The sequence below is a fragment of the Schistocerca gregaria genome, unplaced genomic scaffold, assembly GCF_023897955.1.
Source record: "Schistocerca gregaria isolate iqSchGreg1 unplaced genomic scaffold, iqSchGreg1.2 ptg000198l, whole genome shotgun sequence".
In the NCBI taxonomy this organism is placed as follows: Eukaryota; Metazoa; Arthropoda; class Insecta; order Orthoptera; family Acrididae; genus Schistocerca; species Schistocerca gregaria.
The window spans coordinates 6,365,206-6,390,816 of NW_026061736.1; the positions used below are offsets into that span (position 1 = coordinate 6,365,206).

Below are 25,611 nucleotides of genomic sequence, written 5' to 3' on the forward strand. Positions count from 1 at the left end.
ATATCAACAGGAACTTCGGACATGTGTTTCATATTTCATCCAAGCCTGCAGTCTATAAATATTTAAACAAAATACTATAACAAAATACCACTACAGGGGAATTACTTACGGAGTAGTTCTTGGTAAAGAAACACAGGACACAATTACGTATGTGGGCTTAATACGAACTACAACTGTGTTTATAAATCGCTATAGTTGCCTTGGACTAACGACGAACGAATATCAATATAACCTGTACGCTTTTCAAAGCTGTTATCCATGAAAAAGCTAAACCACGTATCGCGAACAAAATACTATTTAACACCGAAACAATGATATTAGCTGACAATGGGCACAGACTTTAGTCAATGGGCACTGTTGAAAATTCGTGCCAGACCAGGATTAGCAACCGAGTCCCCTGGTTATTACGGAGAGGCAATGATCACTGTGTCCGAATTACGCAGTGGTCAACATAATAGCACAAACTGCCCGAGCATGCCGTTCGTTAGATCCAAATTCTCAATTTATCCATAGACTGCTAATGCACTGCTCCTTGAACATAATCCTCCTCCCCTTAATTATACAGTACATGGCCAAAAAAAACAGACACCGAATATATGCAAACTTGGCCTTACGAACATTGCAGACGTCGTCTATGTAACACACGTCAAACTTCAAAGAATTTACCAATTCGTTGCATTGTTTACTATAGACCACAAATCAAGTAACGTAAAAAAAGCACTGCGTCTATTGAGATCATGATTCAGAGTTTAAAAAAAAATAATAAGTCGCCTACATATTACAGTTGCTGCCAAAAGAGGAGAACCATTATTTTCCCACAAAAGGAAATCTAGTTAAAATGACGCTTCTATTTCGGTTAGTTTATGCGGTTACTAAAATTTGCCGTGAAAGTTACATAGTGGACTCTACCCTCCCCCCACCAGAAACGTAGTTATCGTGGCTGTTGTGAGACTTTTGTACACAGTTAGAGAAAGTGTGTTAAATGTGGCGCGGACGGAAACGCTAGGCTACGCTACAGGGCAATCTGCTCGCACAACGTTTAGTCGGCATTCATAATCGTTGGCGTAAACAACTCTCAATCAAATTACCACCTTCCAACCTAACTTAGATCTCGGGCTACACTACCAATCGGCCTGTCATCACAACCAAATATTCATTGAGTGGGGGTGGGGGGATTTCCTGTATCTCTAGGAAAAACTGTCAGTTTTGTCAGACTCAACAGCAAGATTTACCAATGGTAAACACTTTTTAGACGGCTCGTAATTTTAGAATAGTCCTCTTCGTCTTACTTGGCATAAATTGTTCGCTGGCGTCCCAGCAGCTAGCTCCCTCAGTGTCTGCTTCTGCCATCGCACCACGCCAGTCTGCTGTTGTCCTAGCAGACCGAACGCACCGCACATCCGACACCTTCGGAACCACTCACTGGCCAGTTAGCAACTGAGCGGAACACTGTTTACATCGTGAAAGGAAAACTATGCAAAGATGTACACTTAAATGGCACGACTGAGTAGCACACACACAGTAATATCTGAGGAATGTCCTTCGACACGCGCAGAACGAAAGTCTTCTCGCGAACGTACAGCGTCTCTGAAAAAAAATCTAGTGACTATATTCCGGCGTTACGGCCAGGTTCTCATACAAATGAGCAAAAAAGGGTAAATTTGAAATTTTTTTTGAGACAATGAAAATACATTCGAACGATCTGTTTGGGAATTACGAGTGACAATACTATGAGCTTAATTTTAGATTTTCAATAAAAAATGGCGCCCGTAATTATGATTTGATCAAGGGCTTGCGAGACTGGAGTACGCAGAGTGCGTGCAGTGTGGCACCTCAGATGTTACCTGAATTCAAAAATGGGTAACATCAGTTGATACTACATTATTTCTCTGAACTTGAAAATGGATAACATCAGTCGATAATACATAAAATTAATGGGAGCGTATACCTAACCGCAATGAAACAACCTTAAATTTAACGATACAGTGCTAATTCGAACTTTGAGTTCGATTTTGAGGGGTTTGTTTCACTCCTTATGCCTACACAAAAATTAGTTAATATTAACAAATGTCATATTATAGCTATAAGTTCCTAAGAAAAGTGTTTACTTTTAGGGGTCAGAGGTAGAAGTTAAGAGATCGAACCACTTTTAATTTATGCTGCATGCCGTTCTGAGAAAATCGTTACTCGAAAAAAAAAAGTGTTCAAAGTTTAGGGAAAACATTTAGTTATATTATTACTTCGATTTTCATGAACTGAGTGTTACACATATATTCTTAATGTCGCTGAAAACGAATCTGAAGTCAGATTTTCAATATTCAAAACAGCTAATCCAATACGGAGGGCAAACGATTATGTTTTGACCAATTTTTACCAAAAATGTATTTTCGTTATTTACGTTTAGTCTGCAATTCAAGGAGTATTTATCAGCCCTTCCTCTACCTCTGATTGTTCCTAGACAGCAACTTCCTGTTCTTCTTGGCAGGAGAAGCCGATCTGTCTAAGCTGGATATGCAGCACTCGGCAGCCTGCACTTGATATTCGTCCGTATTTTCGGTGAGTATGTTTGCATGCATTCTGCAGTATGAATCCTTTTGAGCACGTGCGACACGGGACGAGTTATCATCTACATCTATATGGATACCCTGCAAAACACATTTAAGTGCCTGGCAAAGGGTTCATCGAATCACCTACACAACTGATAATTAATTGAAACCCTCAGCTGCCGACAGGTGTTGTTGATATACTTCGATGGGGACAGCTGAAAAGTGTGCCGCTACTGGGACTCGAACCCAGGATCTCCTGCTTACAAGGCAGACGCTCAATCCATCTGAGCTATCGAGGGCACAAATGAACAGCACGACTGCAGGAATTTATCCCTCGCACGCTTCCCGTGAGACTCACACCCCGAACCGCCCACAATCCGATTACGTAATGTACTTAATAGGTATTTGTCCATCCACTCATTACTGGCTCACACTAAGGTGACGATTCCCGTAAGATTTCCGGTAGCCTGTGCGCATTCGCACAGACGAAGGTCAATGGCTGGGTGACGTTTAACCATAGATATGAAGATAGTAACTGTTCTAGAAAGAACAGGCGCCACTGACGACCGTGCAGCTCTTCTAGAATACATGATAGACCGGCCGATGTGGCCGAGCGGTTGTAGGCACTTCAGTCGGGAGCCACGCGACCGCTACGGTCGCAGGTTCAAATCCTGCCTCGAGCATGGATGTGTGTGATGTCCTTAATTTAGTTACGTTTAAGTCGTTCTAAGTTCTAGGAAACTGATGACCTCAGATGTTAAGTCCCAAAGTGCTCAGAGCCATTTGAACCATCAGTCCGTATGTTTGCACACTACTTACAGTAACTTATGCTAAGGACAACACACACAGAACCATGCCCGAGGGAGGACTCGAACCTCCAACGGGGGGAGCCGCGCGAACCGTGACAAGGCGTTGGACACATGGCGGGTACCCCGCGCGGCTCATGGCAGCCGTGACACTGCTTCAAACAATGGACTGTAGAAACTTTTGTAAAGCACGGATTAAAAAAAAAAAAACCTTTCCGTTCCAGGAGTCTAGACAAGTACACCTTTAAAAAATGCAACTACAAAGAAATTGAATTTTCGAACGGGCCAGGGCTTAAAACTTTGAAGAGTTAAATTTTAATGGCCGTTCTCTTGTATGCAAATAGTTTCACAGTAAAAATTTCTCTAGTTTTATTTATTTATTTATTTTTTGCTGTAGGTAAAGAAGGATAGGATTCTGAGAAGGGGGAAGGGGGGGGGGGGGGAGGGATCTCGCCTCTCCCACCTTGGAATTCTCAGTACAGAATTTTTATTCATTACGAGATTCTCAGCCACTTGCAGAAGTGATTTCGCGTGATTCTGCAAAACTTTTCCTTTAGCCAATCGTAGCAACTATAGGATTCCGTTCCTGCTGCATGACATGTCTCGGAACTTAAACTGACCAACTTATTTGCATAAAGAGCTAGCTTATCATCCGCTTCTTTACTTACTTAGACCGTTCATGGTCTGCAAAGCATTTTTTCTTTAATCGTTTTTTTATGTCTTTTATAAACTGCAACACTTTCTAAACTTTTCTAAACTTAACGCCGTTGAAGCATGGTCTTTTGCTGAATGACCAAAAAGCAATGCTGACAGCTGGGGTCCAAGGTTTTTGTTAATCAAGCCGTTTGTATTCTTGCTTGTATAACGCATATTTCTTTATATCTAATTGAGAAGTGAAATACCGGTTTTCGTAGATGCAGATTTAAAATATTTTAATATAACGCAATAAATATTTCATTAAAATTTTCATCCCCTTATGCTCGAAGTTAAAAACCAGTGAAACACGTAGTTTTTAAAAATTGTAACAGATTAGCCGAATACGAATTGTCAGATATGCTTTCATAATGCTTTCATAATGAACCAATTTCAGAAACGTGGAGCCGGATCTGGGGGTGAATTTCCTTCTCTCCGAGACACCCGGCTTCTTCTTCGACTTAGCCGGCAAACAGGCCGAGGACGCCGGGTGGGGACCGAATATGCAGCAGTTTGTGGATGGCGACGTCGTCACTGGCTGTTGCCTTCGTGCGGGCCTCTTGTGTAAAGGGGGAGCCAACCGTGGCCAAGTGAAGGTCTGTATTCCACAGGAACGAGTTAGCATGGCACTCAGATATTTCCACGAGTCGGCGGACGGGGGTCATTTGGGGTTCTTCAAGACCTTGAACCGAGTTCAGGAATACATGTTTTGGCCCAACCTATATCGCGATGGCAGGCGATTTGTTGGCAACTGTGTCCAGTGTAAGCGTGGTAAGCCCGATGTTGGGCTGCACAGAGAACTACTACAGTCGCTTAGGGAGCAGTGTCCTCTGGTCCGCGACTCAAAGATCGAAACAACGATCGACGGAAACTGGCGCCAGAAACGCACCAGCTCACTCTATTTCATCCCCTTAGGGGTTGAACTTCCAAAAACACCGAAACACGTATTTTCTTATTTGTAGCCTTGAAGTCAAATACCAATTTTCGTAGATGTAGCCTTAAAAATACTTTCATAGTTCTTCCATAATTATTTATCTCAAAATAAAATGTTCATCCACTATTTCACCTCATAGAGGTTAAATTCCCAAAGATACTGGAACACATATTTCTTTATTTCTGACCTAGAAACCAGATACAAATGTTCGTATGCCTAGCTTCAAAATTACCTTAATAGCTACATGATTCAGAAATCCTTTCATGTCCTGCGTCTCCCCCTTAGAGGTGGAATTTTGAAATATGCAGTATAAGCGGTATAAGATCAACACTCTTTCCAAATCTCAAGGTTTATTTTCCTTGGCGGTCTGGACTGTGTGAGTTTCATAGTAATAGTCCTCCACACACACACACACACACACACACACACACACACACACACACACACACACACACCACTACCAATGCCACCACCACCTCCTGGGGAAATTTCTGCAGACGCCCTTGTTCCACTGCAGTCATATTTTGCCGACGACCTACATTTAGCAGCGTGGGAGGGATAGTGTCGTGCAACAGACAGTATACTCAGTAGACAACGAACTGTTCGTTATGAAATCAGCGACATATTAACCGAGACTGACACAGAAGGTGCTGAAGGTGAAGCACACTAGACTCGTGTCTACCACGGCTTCAAATAGTATCGATTTACTATGAACGGAAGTTCCGAAAAGTGAGCAAGTAATTTTACAGTAAATTCAGTACCGATGGTGAGGATATACAACGAAAAACATTTCTATAAAATTTCAGAAATAATGAAATATTCCACTCAAGTCGCTTGACAGAAAACGCAATGGATATGCTTGCACTTAAGACGGAAGGCCCTACGTGCTTACGCAGGCTTACGACAGATCGCAAAATTCGGCAGTAGGCGTAAGCCAACCTCTTGTGCTGCCATCTGTTATTGATGCCAGGCATCAAGGTCTCAGTAGTACGACCATCCACTGGAGAGTAGTTTGCTTTGTAAGCACTCCGTCTTCAGGCCACGAGTGACCTACTGGGACAGCACCATCCGACCGCCGTGTCATCATCCGTGGAGGATGCGAACAGGAGGGGCGGGGGTCAGCACACTGCTCTCCCGGTCGTTATGTTGGTATTTTTTGACCGGAGCCGCTACTATTGGGTCGAGTAGCTCCTCGATTGGCATCATGAGGCTGAGTGCACCCCGAGAAATGGCAAGAGCGCATGGCGGCCTGGATGATCACCCATCCAAGTGCCTTCAACGCCCGACAACGCACTTAACTTCGGTGATCCCACGTGAACCGATGCAACCTCCGCGGCAAGGCCGTTGCCGCAGATATTTTACAGTAGTTGCTTACGTTTCATAATTATCTAGTTTACGGGAAAAATGTAAAAAAGGCGATTGTCACCGAAGCTACAACTAATCTGAATTTCTGGTTAGTTATCAAGTGGTCTTGTGTGCGAGCCTGAATTTTTCATCCTTTGCGGTGGGAATGATTCAAACCCGTCATGTTCTTCTTATGAAGTGTTCTATTTATTTTGCACACAATGATCGTTTGTAGTTGTCTTGAGTTACTAGGTTGATAAATTTTTGTTCGGCGCACGTATCATAACTGAGATTTGCGCTTAATGGCTGAAGGTGAATTAGCGTAATGAGTAGTAGCGAATGTTACAGTAACATGTTTGTAAATTATTTCAGGTAAATTACGTTAGTCGTGTAATATTATCCGTATACCAGTACAGTATGTGGGCCAATTACGTTAGTCATGGAATACTATCCATATAAGACTATGTCACCTTGGTGTCCCGGAATTTGCTTCAATTTTGGAATCCACGAAAGAACTGGAAATTTTCCTTTACACAGCTTTCCATATAATTTCTATTACAGTGATTCAGTCTTGCCTGTCACTCGACTTTTCTGACTGTGAAATAAATTCTATCGCTCAGGTGCTTATTACCTCTTCGTGTTTCCATTTGCCGATATTGCGCATAAACACATATCTCAAAGTTGCTATGGACATTGATGGAGCGACACACTTTTCTATGGCGACACTGCAGTTTATAGATAGAAAAACCGATCAGTTAAAACGACATGGGTATTTTAGTTCTGAATAACCGATGTCTTTCAGTATTTGTTTGCTCTCGGTTATAACAAGTATCTTTTCATTTTTTCCTGATAACCACGTAAAAACAGATATATCAATTAGCCACAGATGTCGTAGTAAAATTTTTAGTTTTCAAATAAACCTTTTTAAAAAAAGACGAGTAATTTTTATTCGTAAGATTTCCATAGCACTGAAATACGGCGTTATTACAGAAAAAAATGGGAAAAGTTATGTATGCCACTTTAATAACACTGCTGATAGAAACGAGCAACAAATGGATTGGTCCAACATTGCCGAGACAATACTGTGCCTGTTATACAATCAGAGCGCGAGACTGGACACAGTTTCTCGCTGTTGTCGAACGTCAGTTGTAACATAGAATGGCACCATCTGGAAGTCTGGAAGTATTTTACGATATGCGGTACGAGTGAAGAACAAAGTTAGATTTGGTCGACTTGCGACATCATACAAGGAAAAAAGTTAAAATTTAACAAATCATTCATAGTTCTGGATAAAAGTAGAAAGTGCCTGATCTGCTGCTGTGTCTACGTAGTATGCCGTTATCTGCTTTTAGCCCTTAAAAACAGAGAAATTAAAACGAAAAAGAGAGTTCTCCTGCCGCAGTTTTCACTCTTTATCGCTGGACTATACGTAATGCCTGCATAGTGCTGTGATAACCGATTACAATATAATTTTTGAGCAGAGCTTCTAAAAACTATAATCAGTAGGATAATATTGCCAGTTTTCTGTAGTATAGAAGCACTCGCCAGCAGCGAAGATCGGACAAAGTTTTATTTGACTATTTAATTTAAAGAAATTAGAATTATATTAATACCGTCAGTTGCTCGCGGGCGTTGATAAATATCAACGTGGACAAGTGAAAATGTGTGCCGCAACCGGGACTCGAACCCGGGATCTCTTGCTAAAATGACAGACGCTCTATCCATCTGAGGCACAGAGGACACAGTGTATGGTTCGACTGCAGGGACTATCTCGCGCACGCCTCCTGCGAGACTCACATTCTCACCTTGAATGTCCATACACTACAGTCGTAGAGTCCCACTCCAACACACTCATTCCTCGTGGAAGACATGTCCATATCAATATAAGTATATGGTTCTGGCAATACCAGCCATGACCTTCTTCTGTGAAGATGCACACGTATTCCCCGAACTGGACTTGGTAAGAATGTGTTCCACGAGTAATGAGTGTGTCGGTGTGGGACACTACGAATGTAGTGTGTGGACATGCAAGGTGAGAATGTGAGTCTCGCGGGAGGTGTGCGCGAGATAGTACCTGCAGTCACACTATCGTCTGTGCCCTCGGTGGCTCAGATGGGCAGAGCACCTGCCATGTAAGCAGGAGATCCCGGGTTCGAGTCCCAGACGTGCACACATTGTCACCTGTCGCCGTTGATATATATCGACACACGTGAGCAGCTGACGGTATTAATATAATTCTCATTTCGTTCTGAACGGCTGCAGGTGATCATAAGGGTATTTAATTTGACATTTTGATTCCATTTATCATGAAACTGAGAAAGTAAAAATTGTTTAATCTTTGTTTGATTTCTACGTTTACTAGAGAAAATAATGTAAATAAAAGACTGAAAATCGGTTATTACAAGAACTGGTATTGTGACGGGCTTTAACAATTAGCTTAAAGAAGGGTTGGGAAACTGATAAGAGCCGAAAACCAGTTATTTCAGCGATAACCAACATTCCCACTTTTGTTCTGAGTGGTAAGATTGACGCACAAGGACAACAAGAACAGTTTCTCAGAAAGGTTACTGGAGCTCTGATGTTCTCAAAATGAACGGGCCAGCCATTGGCGTCTGCGAGGGTGAAGGGGAGGGGGAGGGGAGGAGGTCGGGAGGGGAGGATAGGCAAAAGGGCACTTTCACCCATCGCCCCCAACCCTCCCTGGAATCTGGAGTAAAGAGTTTTTATTCGTTACAGTATACTCTTCCAGATAAGAATTCTCCACAATACTGATAAACCTTAGCTTTGGCCAGTTGTAGCGCTTATAGAGTTAGGGTCTTGTAGCTTGATGCACCTCGTAACTGACCAGCTGATTTGTACACAGAGTGCCAGTTTCAGAATCATGCACTCCAGCCCCGACGCGCCTTCCCCCCTCCCCACCACTGGAAATATTTCTGCAGACTCCAGTCTGCCACTGTGCATATATTTTGATAACATCCTGGTTTTAATAGCATCGAAGGAACAGCATTGTGCAGTAAAAGGGTAGACCTAGCACAGAACACACCATTCACAATGAAACGCATCACTTAGTAGATGGTGAAGTACTCTGAAGCTAGCCAGATAGAAACAGAACCTCCTGGCACTGCATCTAACCCAAATTCTAATCTTACACTAATCTCTTGTATGTACCTACCACGCCCTCAAAGAGCCAACGATTTACTATTATCAGAAGTTCCGAAAAATGAGGAAGAAATTGACCCACACTTTTTTGCGTTGTTTATTATTTCGATTACACCATAAAGGGAATGGACTTGTAGCCACAGGTTACACAAGCGATAGATGGTTTAAAATACATAAAAAGAGATGACAATAAGAAACGCTTTTTAAAAACGCAATGATGCACGGCTTTTACGATTTTTACAGGAAAAAAATGGATGACAAAATAAAGGTTTTTCAAAAATACGCTGGTAGACAATATTGGGGATTTTTTATCTTTATAGATGACTAGCGGAAAAGCTTGGTGTTGACCAGGCATTTATTTAGAGCTGTGCGTCCACGTCCGTACTATGCAGCGTCTGGCCTTGTCCTGAGTTTTTATGACGTATCTCCCGAAACATGTGTCGTACAATGATATAATTTTGTAGGTACATTCAGCGTCATATGCGGATACTGTCTGCAAAATTTATTGCGAATATAGTAGCAAAGAAGTAACAAATTTAAATGTCACGAATGCTGTGATGCCCACACACTTGGGTGTAACTAATGTACACGGGATGCTTGGCACGATCATTATGGCTACCATCACCTGTGGTCGTAATTGGACCAGCTGTGTCGACGTAGTGAAAATATAAATGTGCATAACATGGTAAACGTCCATTCTTCCCAGCCATCAGACCTGAACTACGATCAAAAATATCATAAAAAGTGGTAGGGGCAATGGCCTTGCCGCAGTGGATACACCGGTTCCCGTCAGATAACTGAAGTTTAGCAGTTTCGGGCGTGGTCGGCACTTGGATGGGTGACCATATGGGCCGCTATGCGCTGTTGGCATTTTTCGGGTTGCACTCAGCCTTCCGATGCCAATTGAGGAACTACTCGTCCGAATAGTAGCGGCTCCAGTCAAAGGAAACTACCACAACGAGTGGGAGAGCCAGCTCCTCCTCCACCCTCAGTGAGAATGACGTGGCGGTCGGATGGTCCTGATTGGCCACTTGTGACCTGAACACGGAGTGCTTTTTTAAAGTAGTACTCCCTACATAAAACTGACAGTCTAGGCTCAGGGACTGTCCACGGTAAATGCTGCAATGGACCTACGAATACTATTAAAATAACGGTTTGAGTTCTCTTTAATTGTCCAATCATCTGAAGTGAGTCCTTATTGCAGTACGCTGAAAAATAGATTTTATGTTAATGGCGGATAAATTTTATGTGAATGGCGGCAAATTAACTTTACCCTAATGACACACAAGGTCAATGCCGTACTATCACGTAAAGTATTCTCAGATCGAAATGTTTTGCATTACAAAATCTCCAATGTAGATTCATAATACCGCAATTATAATTCTCAAAATAATTTGGAGCTACGTTCAATGCATATTTAAATGCATCTTTCAAAACAATAACAGAATTCTCATTAGATCATCATTATCAATGGCTAGAGTATTCCTATTATTTCGTCTACCAAAAACCGCGTCTCACTATGGCTTCTTCAGTACGCTGTTTTGTTTTCCACTGTTGACAATAGAAACGATCTGGCAGATGTGACATTGTAGATGCGCAGTATGCGTGTCTTAATGCAAATAAACCGTCTGGAACATTTACCCTTGAACGTCCCTAGAATGGGATTTCATGGAACGTTATTACTTTCCTGTGTCCATTTCCATCACAAAAGCTGATCGCCACGACTGGGGAAGGGGAGGAGGGGGTGGGCTGAAAGTTGGCAGCAGTGGCAGAAAAACCGAAGAAAACCTCACGTTTTCGTCATTTGTTTTCATAATGAAGTAGTGCCAATTCATCACATCGCACGCTTTTCTCTCGGAAACGGTAAAATTCATCGTCTGGATATCAATGTCGCCTGCTGAGGTATGCAGTCGCACCACTCTGTACGAAATAGGTTCTAAGCTGATGCATTCGACAAGTAACATCGAAATATATCGTCACCTAGAAATACATCGACACCTCGAAATAAATCCACACCTCGAAATAAATCGCCACCTCGAAATAAATCGCCACCTCGAAATAAATCGCAACCCTCGAAAAATCGCAACCTCGAAATAAATCGACACCGTGAAATAAATCGAAACCTCGAAATAAATCGACACCTCCAAACAACCGCTACACCGAAATGAGTCGATATCCCGAAGTATATCGACATCTAGACACATTTCGGCTTACCATATAGACCGAAATCTCGATGCTAGTCGACATATCGAGATAAATTGAGGTACAGAAATATATCGATATCTCGAAATATATTGGTACCACGTAATATAAAGATATCTCTCAAAATAGCGATATCTAGAAATTTATGGATTACTAGAGATATGGAGGTACGTTGAATTATATCGATATCTCGATAAGAATCGATATCTGTAGAACACCAATACATGGAAATATATCGATACCTGGAAATATATAGACAACCTTAATTGTGTCGGTATATCAAAATAAATCGATATCTCGATATAATCGGATACTCTAAATAATTCGATATCTCGAAATAAATAGACTCCTCAATATAGATAGATATCTCGAAATAAATCGATATCACGATTTAATGTGCACATCTACGTAAGTCGATATATCGAATTGAATCGATAATGGGAAAAGTATGGACGTCTCAAAATAAATCTGTACCCCTAAGAAAACGATTATCGAAATAAATAGATATAACGAAATATATCGCTATCTTGATAAATACCATTATCTAGTGGTCGGATAAATGTTTCAAGATGACATGACATAACAGTATAGTCTACATACATGAAAATACTTTGGATTTTCAATATATCGATAGATTTCTAGACCTCGGGAAAAAAAATCTTTGATCCGACCTTGGGGCAAAAACGCAGACCTCGGGAAAAAACGTCGACCTCGGGGAAAAACGCCGACCTCGGGGGAAAACGCCGACCTCGGGGAAAAACGCCGACCTTGGGAAAAACGACGACATCGTGGAAAAACGCCGACCTTGGGGAAAAACGACGACATCGTGGAAAAACGCCGACATCGGGGAAAAACGCCGCTGTTGGGAAAAAACGCCGACCTCGGGGAAAAACGCCCACCTCGGGGAAAAACGCCGACCTCGGGGAAAAACGCTGACCTTGGGAAAAACGACGACCTCGGGAAAAACGACGACCTTCGGAAAACTGTTGACCTCAGGAAAAATCCAGTTCCATTAATTTACATAGACAATAATGTTAGTTACCATTAGGTTCTCAAAATGCAATCAAATTCCTGGTATTTATCACCTCACACAAAAAGTGGTCATGACAGAAAAGTCTTGTTCTTTAGAAAGTTTAGAATGAGATGTTCTAAATAATGCAGATAATCCATTTACAATAATCTACAAGCACTGCACAATGAGAAGAGACTGTCAACCAGAGCACTTTGAAATAGTGCACAGCCAGGAAGACAGAGGTTGCATTGCTGTTTATAATCCTCTGGTGCTTGAGATTCAGAATCCAGGATTGCCTCGAATGAGAACAGCACGAATGAATGTCCTGCACCAGTATAGAACTTACTCTGGAACTACACAGAAAATCACAAGGCACATTATATCACATCATTTTCAGTAAACTACAGAAGCCTCTAGTGGACATAACAACGTCGTCACCTCCTTCACTAGTGAAAGATCTTAGTAGCTATTGAGTCAAGAGTAGGTGGCCAATTAATAATTTGTTGTTCAAAGCTAACTTCAGTGTATATGGGAATACTCAGTGGACATCTTTAACCATCATATTTTACTGTCTAAGATATGACAACTTCCCAGACTATAAGTATAAGCAGAGCTTGGTCTTTACCAATCCGAGATTGTTTAGAATAGGTATCAATGGAATCAGATCCACTGGGCATTTAGAGCAACCTGCTTTAAACAATATGAGCAGGCAATAGACACAGACACAGAATTTGAAATTTCTCTGTGAAGCGGTTACCTTCATCGTCTTCAAACTTACTTTGTGTGCTGCGGTATGCGGAGGCACTAATAGCAACACAGTAAAACACAGAAGAAACTTATAAGTTGATGTAATCAGCCAGTAAGAAGCAGTAAAATTCAAGTTTTAGTAATCGATTATTGACTTATTATCCGGCTTTGGTGCCTCAGACATGTCCGACGACCTTAAGATTTGGCATGAAACGAAGTCTGGAAGACACGTTACACGATAGAATTGGAAAAGTGTTCATGTGTTGTAAAAACCTAAGAAATCGTCCCGTTTTCGTCAATTGCCGTCGAATCGACGTAGTGACATATCGCCACATTGGATGCTTTTCTCTATAAAACAGTTACATTTATCGTCTGGAAACTTATGTCCATGGCTGCGGCATGCGGAGGCACTAATAGCAACTCCATAGAACACAGTTATTGGTTCAAATGGCTCTGAGCACTATGGGACTTAACATCTGTTTTCATCAGTCCCCTAGAGCGTAGAACTCCTTAAACCTAACTAACCTAAGGACATTAAACACATCCATGCCCGAGCAGGATTCGAACCTCCGAGCGTAGCAGTCCCGCGGTTCCGGACTGAGCGCCTGAACTTCTTGACCACCGCGGCCGGCTCTAAGTTGATGTAATCGGCCAGTAAGAAGCAGTACAATTCAAGTTTTAGCTATCGATTATTGACTTATTAGCCGCCTATGGCACCAGGGATATGACCGACGACGTTACGATTTTGCATGAAACGAGGTCTGGGAGCCACGTTACACGAGAATGTGTGAAAACTGATCATATGTAGTAAAAACTTAAGAAATCCTCCCGTTTTCGGCATCTACTATCGAATCGACGAAATACCAGATCGCCACAATGGCCGCTCTTCTCTCTGAAACGGTTACATTTTCGTGGGCAAAGCTATGTCGTGTGCTGCGATATGCGGAGACACTAAAAGCACCTATAGTAGAACACAGGAGAAGCTTCTAAGTTGATGTAATAGCCAGTAAGAAGCAGTACAATTTAAGTTTATTTATCGATTTTTGACTTTTTAGCCTTCTTTGGTGCCTTGGATATCAGCTAGGTCCTTACCATTTTGCATGCAGGGACGACTAGCAGCCACGTTGCACGGGAGAATGTGAAAAGTGATCATATGTAGTAAAAACCTAAGAAGTCCGCCAGGTTTCGTCATTTGCTATCGAATCGACTTTATGTCAGTTCGTCACATTGGCCGCTCTACACTTTGAAACGGTTACATTTATCGTGTGGAAGGCTATGTCGCGTGCTGCGATATGCGGAGACACTAATAGCACCATAGTAGAACACAGAAGAAGCTACTAAGTAGATGTAATAGCCTGTATGCAGCAGTAAAATTCAAGTATAGTTATCGATTTTTTTACTTTTTAGCCTTCTCTGGAGCCTTGGACATGAGCTAGGACATTAAGATTTTGCATGCAGGGAGGTCTAGCAGCCACGTTGCAGGGGACAATGAGAAAAGAGTTCATATGTAGTAAAAACCTAACAAATCCGACCGTTTTCGTCATTTGCGATCGAATCGATTTAATGTCAGATGGTCACATTGGCCGCTCTTCTCTCTGAAACGGTTACATTTATCGAGTGCAAAGCTATGTCGCGTACTGCGATATGCGGAGACACTAAAAGCACCATAGTAGAACACAGAAGAAGCTTCTAAGTTGATGTAATATCCAGTAAGAAGCAGTACAATTCAAGTTATCGATTTTGACTCTTTAGTCGGCTTTGGGGCTTGGACATGAACTACGAACTTAAGATTTTGCATGCAGGGAGGACTAGCAGCCACGTCGCACGGGAGTATTTGAAACCTATTTATATGTAGAAAAAACCTAAGAAATCCGCCCGTTTTCGTCATATGCTATCGAATCGATTTAATGACAGAACGTCACATTGGCAGCTGTACTCTCTGAAACGGTTACATTTATCGTGTGGAAGGCTATGACGCGTGCTGCGATATGCGGAGACACTAATAGCACCATAGTAGAACACAGAAGAAGCTACTAAGTAGATGTAATAGCCAGTAAGAAGCAGTACAATTTAAGTTTAGTTATCGATTTTTCAATTTTTAGGCGGCTTTGGTGCCTTGGACATAAGCTATGACCTTACGATTTTGCATGCAACGAGGACTGGCAGCCACGTTGCACGGGGGAATGTGAAAAGTGTTCATATGTAGTAAAAATCCAACAAATCCGACCGTTTTCGTCATTTGCTACCGAATCGACTTAATGTCACATCGTCACATTGGCCGCTCTACTCCCTGAAACGGTTACATTTATCATGTGGAAGGCTATGTCGCTTGCTGCGATATGCGGAGACACTAAAAACACCATAGTGGAACACAGAAGAAGCTACTAAGTTGATGTAATAGCCAGTAAGAAGCAGGACAATTCAAGATTAGTTATCGATTTTTTACTTTTTAGCCTTCTTTGGAGCCTTGGACATGAGCTAGGACCTTAAGATTTTGCATGCAGTGTCTAGCAGCCACGTTGCAGGGGACAATGAGAAAAGTGTTCATATGTAGTACAAACCTAACAAATCCGCCCCTTTTCGTCATTTGCTATCGAATCGACTTAATGTCAAATGGTCACATTGGCCGCTCTTCTCTCTGAAACGGTTACATTTATCGTGTGCAAAGCTATGTCGTGTACTGCGGAATGCGGAGACACTAAAAGCACTATAGTAGAACACAGAAGAAACTTCTAAGTTGATGTACTAGCCAGTAAGAAGCAGTGCAATTCAAGTTATCGATTTTGTACTTTTTAGCCGGCTTTGGGGCACTGGACATGAGCTAGGAACTTAAGATTTTGCATGCAGGGAGGACTAGCAGCCACGTTGCACGGTAGTATGTGAAAAATATTCATATGTAGTAAAAACATAAGAAATCGGCCCGTTTTCGTCATTTGCTATCGAATCGAGTTTATGTCAGATCGTCGCATTGGCTGCTCTACACTCTGAAACGGTTACATTTATCGTGTGCAACGCTATGTCGCGTGCTGCGATATGCGGAGACACAAAAAGCACCATAGTAGAATACAGAAGAAGATTCTACGTTGATGTAACAGCCAGTAAGGAGCAGTACAATTCAAATTTATTTATCGATTTTTGACTTTACGCGTTACATAACTTGTAGGAACATGAAAAGTATTGACCTTGACGCTCTAACAGCCGATTGCTCAGAAATCTCATGGCATCAAATAATCAGAGAACCTTCAATCGACGGCAAAATTAATGAACTTGGTGATAAACTCTTTGCCCTCTATGACAAACATGCACCTGCGCACACAGTCCGTGTAAGAAAATCTCCTGCTCCATGGCTGACAGCTGAATTACGTCAAAGGATGACTAATAATGATGCTGCCCACAGGCGTTTCAAGGCAGATCCGAAAACCGAGCGTTTCGAAGAATATAGAAAGCTACGGAACAGAGTGAAACAATGCATTCGCAATGCCAAAATCAGGCACGCTCGCTCCCTTGTATGCAGCGATCTGAAACCCACGACTCTATGGAAGAATCTCCGTAGCTTGGGGGTGGGAAAGGCAAAATCGGAAACTACTTTTCATGTGTCAGCTAACGAATTAAATGAATTCATCTCTGCACCTCTGATTACCAGCACGGCTGATAATTACCGTCCACAAGAATCCCCAAACAGGATAACTAACAACGATACCTTCCATCTAAAACATGTAACAACAAATACGGCAAGAATAGCAATAATGAGAATCTCTTCTGATGCAATAGGCAACGACATTATCGGTATAACCATGATTAAGAATGTTGCCGATATCTTAGTACCTGTCTTAACTGACATATTTAATTTTTCCCTCGTGAACGGAATATACCCCACTGCATGGAAAAGAAGCATAATTCGACCCATCCCTAAGATCGAAAACCCGCAACTGCCTAGTGATTACCGACCAATTAGCATACAGCCAGCTGTTTCCAAAGCACTTGAATATATTGTTCATGACCAAATCACTGAACACTTGCATGAATTCAGTCTATATGACAAATTTCAATCTGGTTTCCGTAAACATCACAGCACAAACACTGCTCTAATTAAAGTAACTGATGACCTGAAATATGCCATCGACAATCGAAAGGCAACAATATTGACGCTACTGGACTTCAGCAAAGCTTTTGACACTGATAACTTTGACATATTACTCAGAAAAGTGCAACAGCTTAATTTCTCTGATAGTGCAATGAGATGGTTTGAAAGCTACTTAAAAGACAGACAGCAATGTGTTGTCTACGCAAATGAAAAATCTTCCTCGAAACATGTTTCTTCGGGAGTGCCACAAGGATCAGTCTTAGGACCACTGTTGTATTCGTCGGTTTTGTCCTCCTGTAAACATATGCCGACGACCTCCAGCTCTACCTAAGCGTCAGACCTGAAGACGTAAACACTGCAATCGCTCTGATGAATGATGATCTGTCTTCAGTAGTGACATGGGCGAAAAACCAGGGGCTTAAATTAAACGCAAAAAAGACGCAAGTAATCTTAATAGCCCATCAGAAATTAATAAGTTTAGATTTCCGCGAACGGCTACCTCCTATTCTGCTCGAAGGTACTCCAATACCATATCAGAAAACAGTGAAAAACTTGGGTGTAACTTTGGACGAGCATCTCAACTGGGCGGAGAATACAGTCGCAGTGTGCCGAAAGACGTCTGCTTCTCTCTATGCTCTCAAAAAGTTTCGGAACATATTCCCACAGAACTTGAAACGCCAGCTCGTGCAAGCACTCGTTCTACCGAACCTCCACTATTGTGATGTGATTCAACAAACCATGAGTAGTGAAAACAAAAGACGGCTAGAGCTAACCATGAATGCCTGTGTGCGTTACACCTGCAACATTCGCCGATATGATCATGTTAGTGCTTCATACTCCGAGCTAGGGTGGCTGCGGCCGGACAAACTGCGTGACTACCACACTATATGTCTACTTCACCGACTCCTCGTCGCGCAAGCACCCCAGTACCTAGCTTCAGAGATTAAAAACGTGTAATGCCATCATAATCGAAACACGAGGTCGCTCTTATCTGGTATCCTAGCTGTGCCCACTCACAAAACAAAAACTTTTGCAAACTCCTTCTCAGTTGCCGCTGTTCGCCTCTGGAACAAACTGCCCCTCACCTTGAGGAAAATTCAATCTCCTGTTGCTTTTAAGAAGAAGTTGAAGCATTTCCTACTATCATCCGCATGAAAATTCTCCACAAAATTAATGTGCAAGGCCAATCCTCTCATATGTCAAATAGCAAAGCTAGCGTCTCCTATCTTGCTTCTGAGATGCCTTCCTCTTCATCTATCTCTATTAGCCACGCAGTCTTCTTTTCCTTTATATTTTCCTTAATTATGTTTCATCATGTCCCTCTATTCCTCTCCTCCCTTCACCATGAGTTCCCCCCACACTCCCTGCTGCCAGCACTCCTATCTGAAATCTTTCTCTTCAATAATGTATTTTTCGAGGTGTACCTTTCTAATTGTTTATCTCACTTTTTGTATTAGATGTAGTTTAACATGCCTACTACAACATATGACTGTAAAATAAGTAGAATGCCTGGTTAGATGTAAGAGAGGGACTGATGGCCCTAATCTTGTCAGGTTAAATAAAAAATAAATAAATAAATAAATAAATTTGCTATCGAATCGTCTTAAAGTCAGATCGTCACATTGGCCGCTCTTCGCTCTGAAACGGTTACATTTATCTTGTGCAAAGCTATGTCGCGAGATGCGAAATGCGGAGACACTAAAAGAACCATAGTAGAACAGAGAAGAAGCTTCTAAGTTGAAGTAATAGCCAGTATAAAGCAGTACAATTAAAGTTTAGTTTTCGATTTTTGGCTTTTTAGCCGGCTTTGGCGCCTTGCAAATGAGGTAGGACCTTAAGATTTTGCATGAAGGGAGGACTAGCACCAACGTTGCACGAAAGAATGTGAAAAGTGTTCATATGTAGTAAAAACCTAAGAAATCCGCCCGTTTTCGTCATTTGCTATCGAATCAACTTAATGTCATATAGCCACATTGGCCGCTCTTCTCTGTGAAACGGTTACATTTATCGCGTGCAAAGCTATGTCGCGTGCTGCGATATACGGAGACACTAAAAGCACCATAGTGGAACACAGAAGAAGCTTCTAAGTTGATGTAATGGCCAGTAAGAAGCAGTACAAATAAAACTTAGTTATCGATTTTTGACTTTTTAGCCGGCTTCGGTGCCTTGGACATGAGCTAGGACCTTACGATTTTGCATGAAGGGAGGACTAGCAGAAACGTTGCACAGCAGAATGTGAAAATTGTTCATATGTAGTAAAAACCTGAGAAATCTGCCCGTTTTCGTCATTTGCTATCGAATCGACTTAATGTCAGATCGTCACATTGGCCGCTCTTCTCTCTGAAACGGTTACATTTACCGTGTGCAAAGCTATGTCGCGTGCTTCCGAATGCGGAGACACTAAAAGCACCATAGTAGAACACAGAAGAGGCTTCTAAGTTGATGTAATAGCCAGTGAGAAGCAGTACCATTCAAGTTTACTTACCGATTTTTGACTTTTTAGCCGGCTTTGGTGCGTTGGACTTGAGCAAGGGCCTTAAGATTTTGCATGAAGGGAGGACTAGCAGCCACGTTGCATGGGAGAATCTGAAAAGATTTCATATGTAGTAAAAACCTAAGAAATCAGCCCGTTATCTTCATTTGCTATCGAGTCGACTTAATGTCAGATCGTCACATTGGCCGCTCTTCTCTCTGAAACGGTTACATTTAACGTGTGCAAAGCTATGTCTCTTGCTGCGAAATGCGGAGACACTAAAAGCACCATAATAGAACACAGAAGAATCTTCTAAGTTAATGTAATAGACAGTAAGAAGCAGTACAATTCAAGTTTTAGTTACAGGTTATAGAATATTTAGCCGGGTTCGGTGCCTTGGACATGAGATAGTACCTTAAGATTTTGCATAAAGGGAGGACTAGCAACCCCGTTGCACGGGAGTATTTCATAAGTGTGCATATGTAGTAATAACCTAAGAAATCAGCCCGTTTTCGTCATTTGCTATCTATTCGGCTTCATGTTAGATGGTCACATTGGCCCCTCTTCTCCCTGAAACGGTCGCGTGCTGCGGAATGCGGAGACACTAAAAGCACCATAGTAGAACACAGAAGAAGCTTCTAAGTCGATGTAATAGCCAGTAAGAAGCAGTACAATTCAAGTTTAGTTATCGATTTTTGGCTTTTTAGCCGGCTTTGGCGCCTTGGACATGAGCTAGGACCTACAGATTTTGCATGCAGGGTGGACTAGCAGTCACGTTGCACAGGAGAATGTGAAAAGTGTTCATATGTAGTAAGAACCTGAGATATCCGCCAGTTTTCGTCATTTGTCTTTGAATCGACTTAATGTCAGATCGTCACACTGGCCGCTCTTCTCTCTGTAACGGTTACATTTATCGTGTGCAAAGCTATGTCGCGTGATGCGGAATGCGGAGACACTAAAAGCACCATAGTAGAACACAGATGAAGCTTCTAAGTTGACGTAATAGCCAGTAAGACGCCGTAAAATATTAGTTTTAGCTACCGATTATTGACTTTTTAGCAGGCTTTGGTGCCTTGGACATGAGCTAGGACGTTACGATTTTGCATGAAGTTAAGAATTACAGCCACGTTGCACGGGACAATGTGAAAAATGTTCATATGTTGTAAAAACCTAAGACATCCGCCCGTTTTCGTCATTTGCTATCGATTCTACTTAATGTCATATCGTCACATTAGCCGCACTTCTCCCTGAAACGGTTACATTTACCGTGTGCAAAGCTATGTCGCGTGCTGCGGAATGCGGAGACACCAAAAGCCCCGTAGTAGAACACAGAAGAAGCTTCTAAGTTGATGTAATAGCGAGTAAGGAGCAGTATTATTTAAGTTTTAGTGATCGATTTTTAAATTTTTAGCCGTCTTTGGTGCCTTGGACATGACCTAGGACCTTACGATTTTGCAAGAATGGAAGGCTAGCAGCCACGTTGCACAGGAGAATGTGAAAAGTGTTCATATGTAATACAAACCACAGATATCCAACCGTTTTCGTCATTTGCTATCGAATCGACTTAATGTCAGATCGTCACATTGGCCGCTCTTCTCTCTGAAACGGATACATTTATCGTGTGCAAAACTATGTGGCGTGCTGCGATATGTGGAGACACTAAAAGCCCCATAGTAGTACACAGAATAAGCTTCTAAGTTGATGTAATAGCCAGTAAATAGCAGTACAATTTAAGTTTTAGTGATCGATTTTTTAATTTTTAGCCAGCTTTGGTGCCTTGGACATGAGCTAGGACCTTACGATTTTGCATGAAGGGAGGACTAGCAGCCACGTTGCACGGGAGAATGTGAAAAGTGTTCATATGTAGTAAAAACCTAAGAAATTCGTCCGTTCTCAACATTTGCTATCGAATTGACTTAATGTCAGATCGTCACATTGGCCGCTCTTCTCTTTGAAACGGCTACATTTATCGTGTGCAAAGCTATGTCGCGTGATGCCATATGCGGGGACACTAAAAGCACCACTGTAGAACACAGAAGATGCTTTTAAGTTGATGTAATAGCCAGTAAGCAGCAGTGCAATTCAAGTTCAGTTATCGATTTTTGACTTTTTAGCCGGCTTTGGTGATCTGGACTGAGCTAGGACTTTACGATTTTGCATGAAGGGAGCACTAGCCGCCACGTTGCACGGGAGAATGTGAAAAGTGTTCATATGTAGTAAAAACCTAAGAAATCCGCCCGTTTTCGTCATTTGCTATCGATTCGACTTTATATCAGATCGTCAAATTGACCGCTCTTGTCTCTGAAACGGTTGCATTTATCGTGTGCAAAGCTATGTTGCGTGCTGCAATATGCAGAGACACAAAAAGCACCATAGTAGAACACAGTAAAGCTTCTAAGTTGATGTAATAGCCAGTAAGTCGCAGTAGAACTCAAATTTAGATATCGATTTTTGAATTTTTAGGCGGCTTTGGTGCCTTCGACATGAGGTAGGACCTTAAGAATTTGTATGAAGGGAGGACTAGCAGCCACGTTGCTCGGGAGAAGGTGAAATGTGTTCAAATGTAGTAAAAACATAAGAAATCCGCCCGTTTTCGTCAGTTGCTATCGAATCGACTTAATGTCAGATCGTCACATTGGATTCTCTTCTCTCTGAAACGGTTACATTTATCGTGTGCAAAGCTATGTCGCGTGCTGCGATATGCGGAAACACTACAAGCACCATAGTAGAACAAAGAAGAAGCTTCTAAGTTGAAGTAATAGCCAGTAAGAAGCGGTAAAATAATACACTCCTGGAAATAAGAACACCGTGAATTCATTGTCCCAGGAAGGGGAAACTTTATTGACACATTACTGGGGGTCAGGTACATCACATGATCACACTGACAGCACCACAGGCACATAGACACAGGCAACAGATCATGCACAATGTCGGCACTAGTACATTGTATATCCACCTTTCGCAGCAATGCAGGCTGCTATTCTCCCATGGAGACGATCGTAGAGATGCTGGATGTAGTCCTGTGGAACGGCTTGCCATGCCATTTCCACCTGGCGCCTCAGTTGGACCAGCGTTCGTGCTGGACGTGCAGACCGCGTGAGACGACGCTTCATCCAGTCTCAAACATGCTCAATGGGGGACAGATCCGGAGATCTTGCTGGCCAGGGTACTTGACTTACACCTTCTAGAGCACGTAGGGTGGTACGGGATTCATGCGGACGTGCATTGTCCTGTTGGAACAGCTAGTTCCCTTGCCGGTCTAGGAGTGGTAGAACGATGGGTTCGATGACGGTTTGGATGTAGCGTGCACTATTCAGTGTCCCCTCGACGATCACAGAGGTGTACGGCCAGTGTAGGAGATCGCTCCCCACACCATGTTGCCGGGTGTTGGCCCTGTGTGCCTCGGTCATATGCAGTCCTGATTGTGGCGCTCACCTGCACGGCGCCAAACACGTATACGACCATCATTGGCACCAAGGCAGAAGCGACTCTCATCGCTGAAGACGACACGTCTCCATTCGTCCCTCTTTTCACGCCTGTCGCGACACCACTGGAGGCGGGCTGCACGATGTTGGGGCGTGAGCGGAAGACGTCCTAACGGTGTGCGGGACCGTAGCCCAGCTTCATGGAGACGGTTGCGAATGGTGCTCGCCGATACCCCAGGAGCAACAGTGTCCCTAATTTGCTGGGAAGTGGCGGTGCGATCCCCTACGGCACTGCGTAGGATCCTACGGTCTTGGCGTGCATCCGTGCGTCGCTGCGGTCCGGTCCCAGGTCGACGGGCACGTGCACCTTCCGCCGACCACTGGCGACAACATCGATGTACTGTGGAGACCTCACGCCCCACGTGTTGAGCAATTCGGCGGTACGGCCACCCGGCCTCCCTCATGCCCACTATACGCCCTCGCTCAAAGTCCGTCAACAGCACATACGGTTCACGTCCACGCTGTCGCGGCATGCTACCAGTGTTAAAGACTGCGATGGAGCTCCGTATGCCACGGCAAACTGGCTGACACTGACGGCGGCGGTGCACAAATGCTGCGCAGCTAGCGCCATTCGACGGCCAACACCGCAATTCCTGGTGTGTCCGCTGTGCCGTGCGTGTGATCATTGCTTGTACAGCCGTCTCGCAATGTCAGGAGCACGTATGGTGGGTCTGACACACCGGTGTCAATGTGTTCTTTTTTCCATTTCCAGGAATGTAGTTTTAGCTATCGATTATTAACTTTTTAGCCGGCTTTGGTGCCTTGGGCATGAGCTAGGACCTTAAGAATTTGTATAAAAGGAGGACTAGCAGCCACATTGCACGTGAGAATGTGAAAAGTGTTCATATGTAGAAAAAACTTAAGAAATCCCCCCGTCTTCGTCATTTGCTGTCGATTTGTCTTCATGTCAGATCGTCACATTGGCCGCTCTTTTCTCTGAAACGGTTACATTTATCGTGTGCAAAGCTATGTTGCGTGCTGCGATATGCGGAGACACTAAAAGCACCATAGCAGAACACAGAAGAAGCTTCTAAGTTGATGTAACAGCGAGTAAGAAGCAGTACAATTCAAGTTTAGTTATCGATTTATGACTTTTTAGCCGGCTTTGGTGTCTTGGCCATGAGTTAGGACCTTACGATTTTGCATGAAGGGAGGACTAGCAGCCACGTTGCACGGGAGAATGTGAAAAGTGTTCATATGTAGTAAAAACCTAAGAAATCCGCTCGTTTTCGTCTTTTGCTATCGTATCGACGTAATGTCAGATCGTCACATTGGATGCTCTTCTCTCTGAAATGTTTACATTTATCGTGTGCAAAGCTATGTCGCGTGCTGCGATATGCGGAGACACTACAAGCACCATAGTAGAACAGAGAAGAAGCTTCCAAGTTGACGTAATAGCCAGTAAGAAGCCGTAAAATAATAGTTTTAGCTATCGATTATTAACTGTTTAGTCGGCTTTGGTGCCTTGGACATGAGCTAGGAACTTAAGATTTTGCATGAAGGGAGGACTATTAGCTACGTTACACGGGAGAATGTGAAAAGTGTACATATGTAGTAAAAACATAGAAATCCGCCCGTTTTCGTCATTTACTATCTAATCGACTTAATGTCAGATCGTCACATTGGCCGCTCTTCTCTCTGAAACGGTTACATTTATCGTGTGCAATACTATGTCGCATGCTGCGGAATTCGGAGACACTAAAAGCACCATAGTAGAACAGAGAAGATGCTTCTAAGTTGACGTAATAGCCAGTAAGAAGACGTAAAATAAAAGTTTTAGCTATCGATTATTGACTTTTTAGCTGGCTTTGGTGCCTTGGACATGAGCTAGGATCTTAAGATTTTGCATGATGCGAGGACTAGCAGCCACGTTGCACGGGAGAATGTGAAAAGAGTTCATATGTAGTAAAAACCTGAAAAATTCGTCCGTTTTCGTCATTTGCTATCGAATCGACTTAATGTCAGCCGTCACATTGGCCGCTCTTCTCTCTGAAACGGTTACATATATCGTGTTCAAAGCTATGTCGCGTGCTGAGGAATGCGGAGACACCAAAAGCCCCATAGTAGAACACAGAAGACCCTTCTAAGTTGGAGTAATAGCCAGTAAGGAGGAGTACAATTGAAGC

General features: G+C 42.8%; 1 non-coding gene across 1 annotated transcript; it reads right to left on the reverse strand.

Moving 5' to 3' along the window:
• Window positions 1–2,771: 2,771 nt before the first annotated feature.
• Trnat-ugu (transfer RNA threonine (anticodon UGU)) lies at window positions 2,772–2,846 on the reverse strand. Its single transcript has one exon. It is a non-coding gene; the product is annotated as a tRNA-Thr (tRNA).
• Between the last annotated feature and the right edge of the window lie 22,765 nt (window positions 2,847–25,611).